Source organism: Tamandua tetradactyla, chromosome 17 (genome assembly GCF_023851605.1).
Source record: "Tamandua tetradactyla isolate mTamTet1 chromosome 17, mTamTet1.pri, whole genome shotgun sequence".
NCBI classification, from domain to species: domain Eukaryota; kingdom Metazoa; phylum Chordata; class Mammalia; order Pilosa; family Myrmecophagidae; genus Tamandua; species Tamandua tetradactyla.
Window position 1 is genome coordinate 63877720 of NC_135343.1, and position 20414 is coordinate 63898133.

The 20414-nt window shown below is 39.2% G+C and overlaps 1 long non-coding RNA gene and 1 pseudogene across 2 annotated transcripts; both read right to left on the reverse strand.

Annotated features, from left to right (window-relative positions):
* Positions 1 to 4064: 4064 nt before the first annotated feature.
* On the reverse strand, positions 4065 to 10045 carry LOC143661715 (uncharacterized). Its single transcript, XR_013164784.1, has 3 exons — positions 10023 to 10045; positions 6185 to 6237; positions 4065 to 4183 (listed from the first exon to the last, which is right to left on the reverse strand). It is a non-coding gene; the product is annotated as an uncharacterized LOC143661715 (long non-coding RNA).
* Positions 10046 to 11101: 1056 nt separating this feature from the next.
* Positions 11102 to 11753, reverse strand: LOC143661184 (immunoglobulin kappa variable 3-11 pseudogene; annotated as a pseudogene). The gene is made up of 2 exons (XR_013164428.1): positions 11683 to 11753; positions 11102 to 11499 (listed from the first exon to the last, which is right to left on the reverse strand). The product of XR_013164428.1 is annotated as an immunoglobulin kappa variable 3-11 pseudogene (transcript).
* Positions 11754 to 20414: the final 8661 nt, after the last annotated feature.

Below are 20414 nucleotides of genomic sequence, written 5' to 3' on the forward strand. Positions count from 1 at the left end.
ATCAAGGTGGCCCAAATTCTTGAGACGAACCCTGGGAAAACTGAAGTTGAGAGATTGGTTTCTCTACAATCTTGGCAGGAGACTTCAACACACCACTCTTTGCAATAGTGCATCTAAACAGATGATCAACAAGGACAAAGAGAATCTAAATGATATGACAAATAAACTAGGTCTAACAGATATATATAGAACACTAAGTCCAAAAACACCACTATAAACATTCTTCTAAGTGCTCATGGAAAATTGTCCAGGATAGACCACATGCTGGGGTACAAATGGGGCTTAAAATATTTGAAAAGATTGAAATTGTAGAATGTGCTTTCTCTGATCATAATGAAGTGAATCAGGAAATCATGTACAACTATAGATCTGGAAATATCACTAATATATGGAGGTTGAACTGCATGTTCTGAAATAATTTTTCACCAAAGAAAAATTGAAAGAGAAATTATGTTTTGTATTTATTGTTCCTGTTCCTTTTATTTTTTGTTTTTATTTTGTTTTATTTCTCCATGATTTTCTTGCTTTCTATGATTTTCTTTTGATGTCATATATAATTTGATTTTCTCTTATCTATATGCATAGCATTAAATTCTTTTTAAATTTATTTTAATGGTTGTCCTAGACTTTACAGTATATGTTTACTACTTATCTATATGCATTTTCAACCTACACTGTCACACTTCACACATACTACATATAACATAAGAGTTGTTTCAATTTTTACCCATACCTCTGATATCATTGTTGTCATGTATTGCTTTATTGTTTTACAGTAGAACATAGTGTCATGTCACTTAACCATAAATTATCCAAATAGTATTGTTATTATTAAGAACAAAGTGTTTTCCACTACATCAGTCAAAAAAAGAAACAGAAAAGATTCTATTTTACGTAGATTTAGTTCCTCTCAAATGCTTTTCCTTTCCCTAGATAAATCTGTTTCCAACCTATATCATTTCCTTTCTCTCTGAGCAAGTGTGTTTAACATTTCTAACAAGAGAAAATTGCAAATGCCCCCACATTCTGTTGTCTGAGACACTGTTTATTTCTCCTTCAATTTTAAGGGTAGTTCTGGATGCAGAACCTAGATTTTATGGGTGATTTTTTCTTACATTAAATATCTCACTCACCTCTTCTTGCTTGCATGGTTTATGCATAGATGTCAAATATCATAATTACCCTTGTTTCTCTAAAGGTAAGATATTTCATTCCTCTGGCCTCTTTCAAATTTCTCTGTTTTTTTTTTATCCTCTGCAGTTTGAATATAATACACATAGCTGTATTTGAGGGGAATTTATCTTTCCTATTGTTCTCTGTGCTCCCTAGATATGGTGTCTCATGTTTTTCACTAAGTTTGGAAAATTTTCAGCTATTATTTCATCAAATATTTCTTTCTTGCCCTTGGTATCCATATTTGCATGTCACACATTTTAATTGCATGACAGTTGTCAGATATTCTTCCATTATTCTCTTTTCTCACTTTATTTTTATGATTAGATAGATCCGTTGCTACATCCTCAGAAAGAGGAAAGTGGACGTCAGTCCTATCACCTAAGGAACTGATTCCATCCAACCATGTCAGCTTGGTTTCAACTTGTTACTGCTGTCAGAATGCAAAATACAAGAAATGGATTAGCTTTAATAAAGGAGATTTATTATGTTACAAATTAGAATCTTAAGACCATGAAAGTGTCCAAGTTAATGAACCAAAATGAGGATATCATCTCAGAGGAAAGCCAGTAGCTTTCTCTCCAAACATCTGTAGACTTTCATTTAGCTCCCCTGGAGCCAATTATGGGATTTGGCCTCTTTGTTTACTTTGGTTCTCTCCAGGTCCTGGATAATCCTGTGAGTCCTTGATTATCACTGGGGTAATTCTACCTGTATCTCCATGTGTCTCAGGCAAGGAGAGTGGATCCTTTCATGTATGTGGAAAGAATGAGTTCGCCCCAAAAGCAGAGTGCAGACCTTCCTCCTCAGTGTTCAGGAAGGGTTTTGCTGCCTCAATGCTCTCGAAGGTCTAGAAACATTGTAGCTTTACTGACTCCTTGATTTTAGGCTTGTTAGACCCTGAGCAGAGAACCTTCCACAGTGTATCCAGGCAGCCTCCTGACCTGTAACACTATGGGCTAATACATTGCTAGTTGGTTATTACATGACAGAAAATTTGTTCATTAATGTACCTCATGTTAAAAGAAGAATTATACTTTCAGAGAGAAATAATCATCATCCCATTTATTCCCTGGGCAAGATTCTGACGGTACTTCTATCTCCTGAAGCAATGTGTTATCTGTCCATTTCACCCACAAAGATTTTCCTAATGGGCTTCCACTTCACACAATGTGGATTGAATACTGTGCTATAAAAATTAAAGCAGAATTAACTTTTAAGATGGTCATGGTCTGTCCCTGATTGTCCTCATGTCCATACCCCTGAGGAAGGAAACAGTCCTCAGCAGGGCTCTCTTTTAGAGATGGGAGTGAGCTGGGGACATCCCAAGCAGACCTGAAACATACTGCTTAATTGCACAGAAATGTCAGATGTCCCAGTGTGGAAGTTTCCTTCCACCTGGGGCATCACATAACTGTTTGTTTTTTGTCTTCATCTCAAGAAAAACAAACTATTGTTCTTCAATTTCTTTTAGAATGTATAATTCTAAACTTAGATTTATTACTGGATACATCCTCTGTTAACATGGGAACAATCTCTTAATTTGAGATAAAATTCTACCTGACACCTCCTTATACATTTACTTGGCAGCTCATACTGCCACATGTTCTTATTTGGGACACTCAGTACAAGTGTCCCTATTGCAGATGTCATCAGACTGAGTGAGGTGTAAGGGCCCATTCACATGCAGCCACCTTTACCATGCATCAGGGTTCTCACATAACCGTCATGGTCTCTGGGATCTCCTTTCCTCACTTGGCTCCATGGCCCCATGAAGGTGACCAACTCCCTCTTCTGTATAAATCAATGAATATGATGAGTTTGATAATTGTTAACAAACAGACAAATGCTCCTCAGCTACATTGAAATGATGAGATTCATGGACAAACTCATAAAATACTCATGGATAGAATAAAACGTTACGCTATTCATGTAAAATTGGAGCACTGCATTAGCAGTAACCATGACGTTCTTTTGTAAAGATCACATAATTTTTCTGTAATTAATTCATGAAAACCAAATTGAATGTGGTGCCTTGGATTAGATCTTAGAAAAGGAAAATTACGTGAGAAAATAAGTGATTAGTATGATTAAAGTGTGGATTTTATTTAATATGACTCTCCCATGTAAATCTCTTAGTTTGATAAGTGTGGGATGATCACGTAACATGCTACCTTTAGAAGCAAGTGGTTAAGTTTGTACAGGAACATTGTAATATTTATGCATCTTTGCAGAAAAAAAACAAAATGTATTCCATAACTAAAACTTATTTTTACAAGCACATGGAAGGATTCCTTAGTATATTTGAATGAATATTGGATGTGACTAAGGGAGTCTGTCATGAATGACAATGTAAGATCATCCTTCCCCCTTCTGGAGTGACATTATAGCTCTTAAACTAGACATTCAGCATCTCCCCTTGTAAGTGAGACTTAACAGTATTTGCAATATATGCTTCTTTGGAACCTGATTTTTCTCACCTCATTAGACCCTTTTGTCCAAGCAAACATCACCTAGGGCAACCCTCTCAAACCTGGATAAGTGTGCCCCTGGGTGACACCAAGATTTTCTCAGAGCTTCATGTGCAAAAGAGGTTTAAAACAATTCAATTCCCATAATTTGGTGTCTTGTGCAAAAGTCTTTCCTAAAATAGATAATGAGAAGAATGGTCCAGCTGTGTTGTTGATACTCCTTTCCTACCTTCAAGTTAGGTAATTTTTCTGGATTTGTGATTTAATAATAAAAAAATTCTATCACTTACCTCACCATAGACAGTTCCTTGGGAGCCAGAACCCCTGCAGCATCAATTCCAGGGACATTCACACTGCCACCAGGATGGACGTTACACATAGAATGACACCAGAGATGGGCAACAGTCTTGTGGTGCCCAGTGTTTCATTCCAGAATACAATTGTGGAATTTGAAAATTAAGTCATTGCAGGAGTTCTTGCTCAATTTCTTCTTTTCCTTCCCAACTAACACTATCCAGTCCAGGAGCTCTTCTTCCATACTAAAAATTTCATTAGCAAAATTCAAATCATTAGAATTAAAATATGTTTTTTTGAAGTATGTGAGTTTATTCATATAATATAGATATTATTGTACTCTTTGCAAAATTGTTTCTCTGCTAAGGAAGCCAAGCAAAAGATGTGGAACTTTACATTTCTTATTTGTCCAGCAAAACATGGAATCAAAGATATAGAAAATATATTTAGAAGAACCCTCATTTTATCTAAGGAAAAACCATGCTTCAGAGTGATACTTAACTACTGAGCAGACAAAAATGGCAAATTGCTTTTGAGGCCAGTGTTGTTAAAACAATTCTTTTTTTGAGAAATGCATGTAAACATCCTTGCACAGGTGAATAACTTCTAGTTTCCATATGTCCCAAGACACATGGTAAATAGCAAGCGTTTCATGTAAGTAACACATTTATCATCTTGTCCTTATTGAGAAACAAAAATTCAGTAGATGATTTTTTTTTAGCACTCACTTTTATTTATCTACCTTCTTGTGCCAGCAAATGGTGCCATGAAATTTAAAAACAAACTGTAATCAAACAGTAATATTGTCACAAAATACACCTACACTAAATGGAAGAAAAGAAACCCCTATAGTAAGATAACAAACTGTCCTCTGTTACTTGTACACTTGTGCAGCAAGACTCCTGAGCATTTACTCCAAAATATATTCCTCAAATAAATAACTGGCAACTTCTAACACTAACACTGCAGCCACTGAGTGCACCTGGTCAGTTCGTGCACTGAGGAGTGCGCAGCCCAGAGCAAAGCTCAATTGGGTAGGGTGTCAAGAGGCTGCAGGGACAGATGCACCAACCAGGAGGATCTAGCTGCCCCAAGGTGTAAAGGGAAAGGGCCAGGAACAAACAAAAGATGATCACATTTTCTCTCAGATTGAGCTATGTTTTTGAGAGTTTGATCTCTTCACCACGCTTAGATCTCATAAAGTAATTGTATCAGATGCTGAGAGTAAATCATTAATAAATAAAATATCTTTAAATCTGACATGATTTGTTTAAATGCAGCTATTACTGACACTTTAATAGAAAATTTAAAAAACTGAGACAAATGCTTAGGTGGATGGTACTCTGCAAATTTATATGACAAAAGCACTGTTCAGAATGGCACGAAGAAAAAAAATCGCCCTCAAAAGGAATGAACTCATCCACAAAGTGTAAATAACTTAAGGACACATTATCTGCAAAGATTGTCTCTGTTTCCAAGATGAGCTGCAGATCAGAATCAGGTGGGAAACTTGTTGTAAATATGACTCTTTCACAACTAGACAAACAGTTCCAAGTTCTGCAAATTGGGATTTCGGAATCAGTATTTTAGTGAAATCCTAAGATTGTGTTTTTGTAGCCTGTCTCAGCAGTCAGTGAACAGGCATTTAGAAACTAACTCTACCACACATAAGCAGTTCCCAGCAACATGGGGAATAAGAATAAAACTAATTTCACCTGGTTTATATGAGGATGAAAGCAGGCATTTGAAACGTATTTTTAAAATTAGTGATTATCATAATTATCCAAATATTAAAGTATGGACAACCCAGTTAATGACTGAACATAACTGTTCAGTGTAGGAATTAATAATCCATGGCTGAATTCAGTGTGATGTGGAGTGAGAGGAAAAGCGCCAAGGTGCTGAGTGTTCAAGCAAAATGTAGTAATAAAAATGATATGCAGTAACCAGAGGACTCTAGAAGTTGAAGGATATATTTATGTTTTGATAAAAATTGCAGCTACAGTAGACTGAGAAGAAAGAGGCACTTGTGCAGCATGAGAAAGATGGCAGTGCCCACATGTGGTCCAGGGGCAAGGAATTGCTATAAGCATTTGCAAGTATTGGCTTATTGTGCCTCACGACATTCCTACAAAATAGAAGCAATTATTTCAGCCATTGAACATGTGTGAAAACCCAGCCACAGAGTAGTAAACAAAGTTCCCAGAGCTAGCAAGGGTCAAAACAGTACAAAATAAATTTCATACCTTAAGGATGAAGGTCATGTTATACTCATTTATGGTATTTTGGTTTTCTAAAGCTGCCAGAATGTCATATAAGAGAAATAGGTTAATTTTGTTTCAGGTTTATTTGGTTACAAAATTACAGTTCCTAGCTCATGAAAATGTCCAAATTAAAGCATCAATAGGAATAAATCCTCTCTGAGGAAATGCTGCTGGCATTCAGGGTTTCTCTGTCACAAGACACAACACATGTGATATCTTTTTGTCCCTCTCTACTGGTCTTGGTTTCAATGATGGTATCCAAAATATAACTGGGTATTTCTGTCTCTATTCTCCTGATTCACCTGATGTTCAACGTTGTAAACTGCTAGAATGTAAAATACCAGAGACAGAAAGGCTTTTACAAACAGGAATTTTGTATTAAGTTGCAAATTTACATGTTCTAAGGCTGTGAAAATATCCAAATTAAAGCAAGGTTGTCCAAGATTAGAAGTGTCCAATGTAAGGCATCCAGGGAAAGATTCCTTGGTTTAAGAAGATTGATTATGTCCTCAGTCTCTTTCCCAGCAGGAAAGACAAACAGAAACATGGAGACATCTGCTAGCTTTCACTCCAGGCTTCTGGTTTCATGAAGCTCTCCAAAGGTCTCTGGCTGTATGGGCTCTAAAGCCCTTTCCAAAATAGGTCCCTTTTAAAGGGCTCTAGTAAGCAACCCCACTTTGAATGGGTGGAGACACATTCCATGGGAAAAATCAGAAAATTCCCATTTCATAATATCAAATGAGAATTAAAGGACATGGTTTTCTTGGGGTCCCTGATAGATTCAAAGTGGCACACATACCTTTTAACCTCTTACAAAAGACTCCTGTGAATGATTAAGACCCACCTTCACAACTCAATTGATATATTCTAACAACAGTTTCCAACCCATATTAGGTCTATCAGCACAAGACTGGCTTAAAAGAACACTGCATTTTTTTGGGGGGGGTACATAAAACCTCTAAAATAGCACATGTGTGTACTTAGGTTTAGCGAATTAGAGAATGGTCTTTAGAAGGAGTATGAATGATAGAAATGACTTTCCTTCTTTTTGGTTTTGCTTTCTTCTGTTTTTAGAAGAAAAGACAGAATTGAGCAAAGGAATTAAGTAGTACCACAAAGAACTACAGTCAGGAAATGATGAGCAGAAAGTCCTGGCTGGAAAGAGGGTCCAGTATGAAGGGACAGTGGGAAGCTGTACAGAGTCAGTGGTGGGGATTTTTAATCTGAAGTGGCCAGGATTATATCTTTAAAACCCTTTGATGTGGGAGAAAATGACACAGAAAAATGTGAAAGAAATTGAGAAAGAATTCAAATAGGAAAGTTTAGTATTGATTCCTCAGAGTATAAATCTCATTGGGTCTCAAACAAGTCAGGGCTGCATGGACTTTGCTTGCTTCAGTCATGTGCATCCATCTGTACAGAACTTACTGACAATGGTCCTGACCATGTGAGAAATGCAGAGGGTTTTGTGAGTCAGATTAATAACCCAAAGACATTCACAAAACTAATTTTGAGTCTGCAATCTGTTCCTCTACATAGCAAAAAGGACTTTGAAAATATCAAGAAGTTTGTAGATGCTGAGATGGCAAATTACCCTGGATTATCTGGGTTCCCCTGTGAAAACATATGAGCCCTTAAAAGAAAAAAACAGGTGGTGTGACAGTGGCTCAGTGGCAGAATTCTTAACTGCCATGCTGGAGACCAGGGTTCCATTCTTGGTGCCTGCCCTTGAGAAAAAAAAAGGAAAGAACCTCTCAGGCCTGTAGTCAGAGAAACATGTGACAACAGAAGCAGGGTCAGGAGGTGAAGTGCTCATTACTGTGAAGAACTGTGAAGGGGGCACCAGCCAGGGATTGGGAGGTCTCTAAAAGTGGAAAAGGTAATAAACAGATTCACCCATTGAGGCTAACACAAGGGGACACTGCCACACAAGGATTGTAGCTGAATGAGATCCATTTTGCTTTAATGATCTGCAGAACTGTAAATGAGACATTTCTAATGTTTGTGGGAGTTGTTACAAGAGCAATACGAAACTAAAACAAAGATCTTTACTGCATTTTCCCACAGTGATCATCACAAAAAGGGACTAAAGAAACTGGACCACTTAAATGTCCTCTGGATCCTGAAAACCTCCTTGAAAAGAAATCAGGAGGCAAACACCAAAGCAGATAGAGGAGGTAGGTAAGTCTGGGGTTGTGTGAAGAGGAAACAGCTACTTCATAAGAGACTCACTGACAAGTAGCAGAGAGGATCAGGTTGTATTCAACAGTGAATCACAACAGGAAAGTCATAATACTTCAGACAGAAGTAATCTGTCTTCAGCCCAGAGCCCACTGATACTGAGAAGGATGTCTGCTGTTATCAACTGCCAGGGACCTGTCAGGGATGCCAAATGTCCAGTGTATTAGAGGTAATGTGCAGTTTGGGGCATGTTCTGGCTTCTGTTGAGTGCCAGTTTGAAAGTATCATGATCCCCAGAAAAGCCCATGTTTGAATCCTATTCCAATCTGATGGGAGCAGCCATTGCTATTAAAGCTGATTCAAATTGTAGGTTGGGATCTTTTGATAAGATTATCTCCATGAATTGTGAGACACTCAATTGTTGGAGCAACTTTTGATAAGAGGGAGATGTGACTCCACCCATTTCAGGAGGGTATCAATTATTTTACTGGACTCCTTTAAAAGGAAATATTTTGGAGAGAGTCAGAATTGACAGAAGCCTCAGAGCTGACAGAGTCCTGAGCTGACACAGATGCTGACACTGGGAGAGCAGAGACATGGACGTTTGGAGATGTTTGGAGCCTAGGAAATGTCACCATTAGATGTTAAAAAAGCCAGACCCTAGGAGAGACAAGGGAAGCCAAAGGATGAAAGCCAGCCCTGGAAAAGCAAAGTGAGCATCCCATACAAGAAGAGAGGCTGAAATCAATGGAGCCCAAGAGCAAGGGAACAAAAGATGCCAGCCATGTGACTACCCAGCTGACAGAGGTGCTCCTCACCCATCAGCTTCCTTAAATTAAGGTATCTTTCCTTAGAGGCCTTAGTTTGCACATTTTTATAGTTCAGAACTGTAAAACTGTAACTGATTAAATTCTCCTTTTTAAAAGCCATTCCAGTTCTGGTATATCACACTCTGACAGCTTGCAAACTAACATATGCCAGTACCAGGCTAAGCAGTTCTTCTGACTGAGACCCCATAAAATACTAGGGCTGGACTTGCAGCTGAAGGTGACCCTCAGACCTGAAGCCACAGCCAAGGAGACTGGAGACTCAGTCGTCACATGGTCCCGATAGGCACCTGCAATTAGAATGAACAAATAACACAGATGCATGGATTATGCCAACAAATTCAAAAGCAGCTTGTTCACACAGTTTCCTTGTGATTATACATACCTCAGAGATCTATTTGATTCAAGATTCTGTATAATGCTATCTGGAAATTACAGCTATTTCCATGTGTATCTAAAGTAGTTTTTCCTAATTTACAAAGATTCAAACCTTGTTTGCTTGAGGTTCTTTTATACCTTCCACCAGAGTCCCAGAGCAGCAACATCAGAGAGAGGTAGGTACTTGACCATGACAGTTCACCCTTGTCAACTTGACAGCTTGGGCAAAATGGATACCAATAGCCAAAAGAATGAAAGAGGACACTTACCTTACACCCTATACAAAAATTCATTCAAAGTGTATCAAGTGCCTAAATATAAGAACTAGTACAATGAGGCCTCTAGAAGAAAAGGTAGGAAAACAAGTTCAAGACCTAGGAATAGGAGGTAGCATCCTAAAACTTTATACCCAAAGCACAAGCTGCTCAGCATACCTCATCTCAGACTCGCATCTCAGCCCAGGACTTTGGAGATGCAGAAACGAATCACCTCAGGGAAAGTTATTTCCAGAAACCTGGAAATAAGGCCAGCAGAGATCGCCTTGTGCCTTCCCATGTAAGAAAGAACCTCAGATGAAAGTCTGCTGCCTTTCCTCTGAAGAACTGCATGCTCTTAATAAATTAAAAAATTTGACCTTTTACTAAAAGTCAACCCATTTCTGGTGTGTTTTATTCTGGGAGCTAGTAAAGTAAAACACCTTCAAACTTAAACCCAAGAGGCAGATACATGTTTTAATTCCATAATACAATCATTATAAAGCAAATATAGCAGACTCTCAGAATTTAATAACTGCAAAATAAAGGAGAAATTAATGAAGAAAAGGATTAACTATAACAAATCCATTCACAAACATAACACTAAAATAGAATAATGAATTGTGCATGCAAACATGTAAAGTATTGTAAATTTAATGGAAGTATAAAGACATTAGTATAAAATAAATACCCAAGGGAAAGAAACTTGATGGATATCTAGTGCTGTTAAATATGAAAACACTGTCTTATTGTTGACAAAGACTGTTCCCCATCCTTAACCAAATTGCCAGCCTCACTCCTTCATGCCCCTTTCACACTGACTCCCTCCTCCTCACCAACTTCACACCAGAGAGAGCAGAGAAGAACAACTTGAACTGCAGGAAACAGACAAAAACATGGCACATTCAGACCCTAACTATTCTAAATACCAATGTACAGGGAATCCCCCCTCATATTTACCCCCTGAGAGACTCCTAATTAGGCAGCTCCTTTTCTCCCCCCTCCTGTCTCTCTGCCCTTACAGGCTCCAGGCAGCCTCAGTACCTCAAAGGAAACTAGTCCCAACAAGTGGTTAGAACTACAGAAATGTCTTTGAAGGAATGAGTAAAGGAAAGAGAAAGTAAAGGAAAAGGGCAGAAAGAAAGGAGATAGAGTATAAATGCTTCAGTAACAAGGATGAAGAAGGCTTCAAGGAAAGACAGAGTCCATTGAAAGACAAAGTAAAACAGGAAGACTAACTAACTACCAGGCAGAAAGTTTCAATATGAAGAGGAAGGGAGGAAGGGAGAAGCTGCTGCTGCAGGACTCAGTGCCCCACAGCTGGGAGAGGAGGTTTGTGTTCGAGGCTGAAGCACTGTGGGAAGAGAGCTGTAACTGCTCTGACAGTAATAAGTGGCCACATCTTCAGCCTGGGCTCTGCTGATGGTGAGAGAGAAATCTGTCCCAGACCCACTGCCACTGAATCGTTCGGGGACCCCAGATGCCCGGTTCGATGCATCATAGATGAGCAGTTTGGGAGCCTGTCCTGGTTTCTGCTGGTACCAGTGTAAGTAGTTGCTAACACTCTGGCTGGCCTTGCAGTTCATGGTGATGGTCTCCCCTGGAGTCACAGCCACAGAGACTGGAGACTGGGTCATCACGATGTCCCCACTGGCACCTGCAGACAGAAAAGAACAAGATCATACAATAAATCACAAGTATATAAAATGTATATTCACATGTAGGTTTCCTCATTTATCATATATAATCAGATCTGTTTGAGATGGAATAGTCCATATACTCTGCATGTGAAAACCATCTCTCCAGCTTTATAAAGACATTGCTCTTCTGAAGCTCTCACCTGAGACCCAGAGCCCCAGGAGGATGAGGAGTTGGGACTGTGACAGCATCTTGCTCACCATCTGGTGCACTCAGGCCCTGTCTCCAGGGAATCCCCATTAATAGAGTCTGAGCAGCAGCTGAGTCCCCAGGAGTCTATGCAAATCAGCAAGGGGTATAAAAGGAAACATGCTATGCAGTGAGTTGTGAAGACAGATAATGGAAGGAAGGGGACAAAATAACATTACCACAGGAAATGTGAGTTGGTCCTGCAAACATCCCAGAAATCAACTAAAAACTATTTTTTCAACAAACTTTAGAAAACTGACAAATTTAAAATATTTTATTATCAACATTATGATTCAAACTACCAATAATCATCTTGTATGCTTAATTTTGTAATAGAATATATTTGTCTGTGAGTGCAATATCTCTGATTTAATTGACATTTTTAAAATATGCTGCCAGAAACTGTGTGTAATACATTCATGTAATTGGATAGAATGAGAATTTAGTGCACAGATTATGTGTATATCTCAGTCTATTCTGAATTTTAAATATATATTTGAAGTTCTTTGACATCTCAAATATCCCGAAGATATCTCAAACCAGACCACTGATACTGCTCTGAACCCAAATAATGTCTCTGAAAATGAGTCACCAGATACTTACAGGTTGCCCTTGGCACCACCTTTCAGGTCCACCAGTTTCTCAAATCACCATTCCTCAAACCAGTTTCTCAAATAAGATATTCACTATCCTGTGACTACTTCACACACCTAAGGGCTAACTGCCCCACCTAGTGGTAATAGATTAAATACCTCCACCTCCCAAGGTATCAGAGCAGATTTGCATTTATTCTTACCAAAACCAAAAATATTTATAGAATTATACAAATACCAATAGAAACCCTTCCAGCCCCAGAACATTAGCTCATGGAATATGTGAAACAGAACCCCTGACCTCTTGAACCTTTCAGTTATCTGGGAAAGGCAGACAATAAACAGTATTTCTGCAGCTTCTCCTATCCTGCTTTTCTGTGATTTACTTCTTGTAGCAAAGTTGTTACTACAGGACAAATGGGGCAAGGTGCACCCAAGTCCATTGCATAGGACATCCCTCACCATGAACAGAATCAGGGGAAGACTGAAAAAAATGAGACAGTTTAACAATTATGTACATAGCATAATCTGTCCTGTATCATGATTTCCACTTTTCCTGCAAAGCAACAACCCTGCTGCCACCAAGAAGTTTCCATAATGTTGAATATCCTAAGGCATGTATTGTTCCAATTCTCATTAATAATGCATTTACTTTTCCATAGTTTTTCTCTCTATGAGTCCATTATGTTGGTGAGGGTGCCATTTCCAGGCATTCAGGAATGGGGTGGCACAGACCCAAACCAGCAGGAAGACATTCCTACTCAGTCAAAGCTTCACCGTGTTTTTAATCCACCACATATATAGGTTTTGAAGATGCCAGCACTTAATTCATGTTTGCCCTCATCTCCATGGTTTTCTTTTTCCTGCTGTTCCATGAAGTTAATATTTATATTTACTTAATTTGAATTTTACTTCATAACTGTCAGGTTTCCTGCTTCAACACAGTAGAATGTCCTTCCTATGCTGACATATATTAAATTACATGATGACATGAGATGAAACAGGTTCTGACATGCAATTGACTGAGGGAGAGGGGACCACATGAAACATTGTGCATGGAAATGTCCTGTTTGAATATGGACAGTTGACCTCATGCATGAATGAAGTAGGCAGTTGGCCTGCAAAATTCAAGGAAGAACACTTCCAAAAATACAAAGAATGTGGTCTTGGATGATTACAAAAGACAAATGAAACTGTGAAAAGCAGACAAGGGTCTTATCCTAGGGGAACCATAAGGAGGGTGAAAGCTGAGGGATTAGATTAAGTGCAGGGATAATCCATGGAGCATGAGTCCAAATTAATTATTTTTTTTGGCAGACACTCTCTAGGTCATTTTATGTGCATTAGTACTGCAAGGAAATGGGAAGTTTGGAATGATTATGCTTTCTGTGCCAACTGGGAAATTAGTGATTCTATTCTCTCCTCTAAAGTCATATAGTGATTTTTTAATTTAAATTTCCCCAAATCCCCACTGCCAAAAATAAAATTGGGTTGAAACAATACTTGGTAAAAAGAACATTGTGGTAAGTAGAGTTCTAAGAGGGCCCTCAAGTTTCCTGAGTGCTGGCATGTACAAACTGTATCCCAGTTCTTCAAACACTAAGTATATTCAGCTGTGAAGAAATTTTGTGTACTTTATTTGCATATGAAATGAAAACTATTGACATTTAGATGGGTAGGTTATTCAAGTGGGCCTGACTATTTCACAAGGAGCCTTTAAATATTTTTGTACTGCTCAGGGACTAAGAACTCAGTAAAGCTCACAGATAGTTAGAATTTGACATGGTAGAAAATATCTGATATTGGCTATCGAGGTTGAGGGGCCATGTTGGCAGGGAATGAGGACAGCCTCTAGGAAATGAGAGGCACAGACAGCAATGAAATAGGATCACAATACCATGACCCAGGGAGCTGATTCTGCCCAACCACATCAGCTTGGAAGAGAACTCCAAGCTCTGGAAAGAGCACAGCCTCACTGACTCCTTGATTTTATCCTTCTAAGTCCTTGAGCAGAGAACCCTTCACACTGTGCTCAGCCAGACTCCTGATCTACAGCACTGAGAACTAATGAACTGGTCACTGGTTATTAACCAACAAAAAAACCAACATGGGTTTATCAATCAATCTCATGTTAAATGGGGATTCCTGACTCCAGAGAGAAGAAAGTGTCTTACTTCTTTGCTGTGTGACATTGACTCCTCTCTCCTCCATTAGAATGAATGTATTTTACACCTCTTTTCACCACAGATCATTTCCTGTCATCAGACCATATCAACAAATTCAGGGCTGAATATTGTGGTATGAAAACCAAAAGAAGAACAGAATTAGATTTAAAGATGGTCAGAATCTGTCCCTTCTTTGACTATAAGAACCACATTCTCAGAGAGTTGAAAGAATTCTGGGCAGGAATCTGTCATAGAGGGGAGTGACCTGGGGACATCCCTAGAAGACCTGAACCTCTCTGTTGCCTGTGCATTTGCTGTCACTGCCTTATGCCCTTACCTGGGAACACTCGGCACACATGTCCCTGTTGCAGATATAACTTCAGGCTAAATGAGTTGTAAGGGTTGATTCACATGCAGCAGCTTTAACATGCATCAGAGTCTCAAACAATTGTTGTGGTCTATGTAATTTTCATTCCCCATTGTAGCTGCAGTCCTGAAATGAAGGAGCTAATTTTCATTTTTGGATGAATGAGTGCATGTGATGATTTAAAAATTGTTACTAAAGAGGCAAAAACTAATTGTTCATATTGAAATAATGAGATTGGTTGAAAAACACATAAAATATTCATGTACAGAATAAAATACTGTGCTACTGTTTTCAAATAGGGGCATTGCATTAGTAGAGATCAGGATGTTCTTCTGTAAAATCATACAACATTCTTGTAACAAATTCATGGAAAGCTTATACAACATGTGCTGGTTTGGCTCCTAGAACAGGAAAAATACATTAGAAAACAAATGGTTAAACTTGAATAAAGTCAGGATTCCAGTTATTATTTTACCAGTATAAATAGCTCAGTTTTTCAAATGAACCATGATTATGTGAGATATTAGCATCAAGAGGAAGTGGGTGAGGATGCACAGGAATTCTCTGTACTGTCTCTGCAAATGTTCTATAAATCTAAAATTACACCAAAAGAAAAAAAGCATTATAAAAAAAATGGTATGCTGCTTGGGAAGATCTGAGTGAGACTGTGGTGTTACCAAGTGAGGGGTGCTAAAGATGACCTAGTGTAAGTTATCATTCCCAAAAGCCACACTCCATCTGGAGTGACATCAGTGATCTCACCCTGACATTCAGCATCTCAAATGAAAGTGAAAGCTGGACATTACTTGGAAAATGTGTTTCTTTGACCCCTGATTTTCCTCATCTCATTGGATCCTTTGGTCTAAAATATATCCTTTAGGGCAGAAATATTCAAACCAGGGTATGCATCACCATGGGTGGATGCAAAGGATTTCCCAGAGGTTCATGGTCATGACCAGCTGTAATGCACTTATTTTCTGCATCTCTGTGTTCTGCTCTGTCTTTCTTAAGTGGATCAGTCCAAGATCAATCAAGTTATCCTGCTGATTCTTTTTTCCCACTACCAACATCATATTAAACATTTTCTGCTCAAATTTAATTTAATTTAATTTTTTGCTATTAATTAAGAAAAAAGTAGTACCACTCAACTCAGCATAGGCATTTCCTTGGGATCCAAACCTCTGTAGTGACAAATGAAGGGGACTCTCACATTCCCACTAGTGTCAACATTAAGAATAACTTACTCTCAAATCTGGAAACACTTCTGTGGTGACCAATGTTTTACCTTCAAAAAAATGGAAGGAGAATCTAATTGAATTTTTTGTCCAAATAGTCCACAATTCAGTTATGAAATTTCCAATTTAAATCTTTGGTCTAGTTTTCATTGATGATTGTTTTTGTCTTCCTGCTTAAATTTAGTATCTATCTGGTGAAAATTTTGCTGTTAATAATTGCACCTAGCTAATGTCAGCAAAATTGAGATTTTGCTACTATGCTGAATGACTAGAATATGCACTTCCAATTTTTTTTACATATTTTTACTGTATAATATAACATACATGCAAAGCAAAGAAGAGAGAGTGAGGCCACAGTTGAGCAACTAAGCAGGTCCTCCAGATAGCATTCTTAGGCATACCTATAGGTAGGCTAAGCTTCTCCACTACCTATGTAAGCTTCACAAGTTTAAGCCTCAAGACCAAGGGCTTGGCCTGTTGCTTTGGGTGTCCCTAATGTTTGACACAGTATCAGGGGATTCCCTGATGGTAAAGTATAATAATTCCATATTTTTTCTCCCATCTCTCAAGGGACTTTGCCAATACTTTTTGATTTTCTTCTTAATATATTCTAGGATGTATGCAGGTATTACATTACAATGTACAGGATTAAAGGCTCTCATTCTTATTCTGGGATCCCTGTGTTTCAGTTGTTCAATGAGCTATCCATAAGGTTGAGTTAGATTAAGTGCTTCAGAAAATTTTGGTTCCAGAAAAAATAAACACTTCTTCCTTTGCTCTCAGAGAGTAGGTACGGTTCTAAAATATAAATAATGTCTTCCTTATTCCTGTGTTCTCAAATACCTTAACCCTGACCTGATCAACTTTCCTCTTATCTCTCAGTACCAGGTTGTAGATATATATAAAACAGTCTTTCAAAATCCAGAAATAATAATTACCTCTTTGGAGTCAATGTGTCTTCTATAAGAGCTTAATCTAGGCCTCTGTTTTCTTCCTAGTATTTTCCAAAGGAGACCATTCAATAATTGTTCTTTAGTTTCTGTCGTATTTTGTCTTACCAAATGTCCTACAGGTTCATTGACATAACTGCATGCCTCATAACTGTGTTCCTTTTTAAAGCAGCACAATATTCAATCATATGTATACACCATCATAGCCAATCTACTTCTCAGTCAGTGCATCCTTCAACTGCCTGCATTCATTAGGCATCCTGTATAGTGTCTAAAGTCCATAGTCCATCAACACTCTCAATTTTGTTGTTCCCCAGAGAAAGAAAACCTATAAACACCCCTCATGATATAGGGTTAATTCTTGCCACTCACCCTATTATTTGCCCCTACCATTGCTGTGGTATGGCTGATGCTTTCATCAGCATATTGAAACACAGCCCATCACATGCAATTGCAGTTTTCCACCTTTGTATATGAATCAGACACTTGAAGTAGTTCTTGCAGAACTAAAGAATATTTTTCATGTTAATCAGTGGGACACGCAAGTCTATACAACCCCTTTAAATCTTGTTCTCCCTTGTCATGGTTAGGGACAGGTGTCAACTTGGCCAAGTTGTGGTACCTGTTCATCTGATTGGGCAAGCGCTGGCCTGTCTGTTGCAATGAGGACATTTCATAGGATTAGGTCATGATCACGTCAGCTACATCCACAGCTGATTCCATTTGTAATCAGCCAAAGGGGAGTGTCTTCTGCAATTAGTGATGCTAAATCCAATCATGGGAAGCCTTTTAAGGAGGACTCAGAGGAGACAGGTTGCATTCCTGCTTTGGCTGGTGAGCCTCTCCTGTGGAGTTCGTCCAGGCCATCCATTGGAGTCATCGGCTTCGCAGCCTGCCCTGTGGATTTTGGACTCTGCGTTCCTACAGTCACGTGAGACACTTTCATAAATTTTATATTTGCAAGTGTTCCCTGTTGGTTCTGTTTCTCTAGAGAACCCTAACTAATACATCTTGGTACCAGGAGTGGTTCTTAAGGAACAGAATCTTAAAAATGGGTTTTTATGATTGGTTTTCTACTCTGACTGGGCTCAGAGACACTAAGGACTCTGATTCCCATAATCAGAATGACACTCCCAATCCATGGACTGAGTTGGCAAAGGAGATAGTCAAAATATCATCATTCGATTCTCCTAATGCTTCGCTTGTACGAAGCCAGACTCTGGGGGATAATGTTTTTGACACCTTTACAGAGTTTTGTAGGAATAAGAGTTATAGAGGTGTTGGTTTGTTGTTGTTAGATACACTGTCTACATTAAAGGGTGAAAGGGATGGGCTTAAGGCTTCAAACAAGAAGCTTAAGGGCCGTCTGAAAGATGTAGAGGTTTCTATGAGTATCCTGAAGGAAAATTTTATTTCCTGTAGCCGTAAACTTGAAATCTCTGAAAATCAGACTCAGAATCTTATTGTTAGAGTAGCAACTTTACAACATAAACTGAAATCTCAGTCTTGCACGGTGTCTGCCGTTAAAGTGAGGGCTATGATTGGAAAGGAGTGGGACCCTAAAAAATGGGATGGTGACATATGGATTGATAATGATGTTGGGGGTGAAGTTGAAACCCTAGACCATGCTGAGCCTTCTTTAGATAACCCTGTAATAGTCTGCCCTGAGGACATAGCCGCCCCACCTCCAGCCTGCCTTGAGGAATTGGCCACCCAACCTCCTCCTGAAGGGATTAGCCCTAGAGGTATTAATCCTGTTTCACCAGATGAAACTGCAAATGAAAGCCCTGAAGCAAATGGCTTGGAAGATATTTCTAATTCTTTTCATGACCCACCCCCCCCACCCCTCATTACTTCTAGACCTATAACTAGACTAAAGTCCCAACAGGCCCCTAAAGGTGAGGTACAAAGTATCACACATGAGGAGGTACATTATACTCCAAAAGAACTGTGTGAGTTTTCCAATTTATATAGACAGAAATCAGGGGAACATGTGTGGCAATGGATTTTAAGAGTGTGGGATAATGGTGGGAGGAATATAAGGCTGGATCAGGCTGAATTTGTTGATATGGGCCCACTAAGCAGAGATTCTGCATTCAATGTTATAGCTAGAGCAGTTAGAAAAGGTGTTAACAGCTTGTTTGGGTGGTTGGTTGAAACATGGATCAAAAGGTGGCCAACATTACCTGAGGTTGAAATGCCAGAACTGCCCTGGTATAATGTAGATGAGGGGATCCAGAGGCTTAGAGAGATTGGGATGTTAGAGTGGATTTATCATGCAAAGCCTGCTCTTACACCCCAGGAATGTCCAGAGGATGCACCTTTTACCAGAACAGTGAGAAATAAATTTGTGAGACTAGCACTATCATCCCTCAAGAGCTCTGTGGTTGCACTTCTCTGTAGGTCAGATATTACTGTAGGAACTGCTGTCACTGAGCTGGAATCCTTAAACACAATGGGGATGACAGGATCCCGAGTTGGCAGAAGCCAGGTGGCAGCACTTAATCACCAAAGACAGGGTAGACGTGGGTATTATAATAGACAACAAACTCAAAGGAGGCATCAAAATTATATGACACGCAGAGATTTGTGGCATTGGCTAGTAAATCATGGGGTGCCTAGAAATACAATAGAAGGGCAGCCTACTAAATTCTTGTTGGAGCTGTATAAACAAAAGAGTTCTAGGTCAAGGGAACAGAAGTATAACCTGAATTACAAAAACACAGAGTCACGGCCCCTTAACCAATTTCCAGACTTGAAACAGTTTACAGACCCTGAGCCCCTTGAATGAAGGGGAGGCCAGGTCCCTATGGGGAAGAAACCTGTTACACTGCCACAAATTTATACTGTTAACCTTCCTCTAAGTCTTCCCCAAGGAGACCGATGGCCTTTTACCAGGGTAACTGTGCATTGGGGAAAAGGAAATGATCAGATATTTCGGGGATTATTAGACACTGGTTCAGAAGTGACATTAATTCCAGGGAACCCAAAACGTCACTCTGGACCACCAGTCAGAGTGGGGGCTTATGGAGGCCAGGTGATCAATGGAGTTTTAGCTCAGGTCCGTCTCACAGTGGGTCCAGTGGGCCCCCGGACCCATCCTGTAGTTATTTCCCCAGTTCTGGAATGTATAATTGGCATAGACATGCTGAGCAACTGGCAGAATCCCCACGTTGGTTCTCTAACTCGTGAAGTGAGGGCTATTATGGTGGGAAAGGCCAAGTGGAAGCCACTAGAAGTGCCCTTACCAAGCAAAATAGTAAATCAAAAGCAATACCATATTCCTGGAGGGATTGCAGAGATTACTGCCACTCTTAAGGACTTGAAAGATGCAGGGGTGGTGATTCCCACCACATCCCCATTCAACTCTCCCAT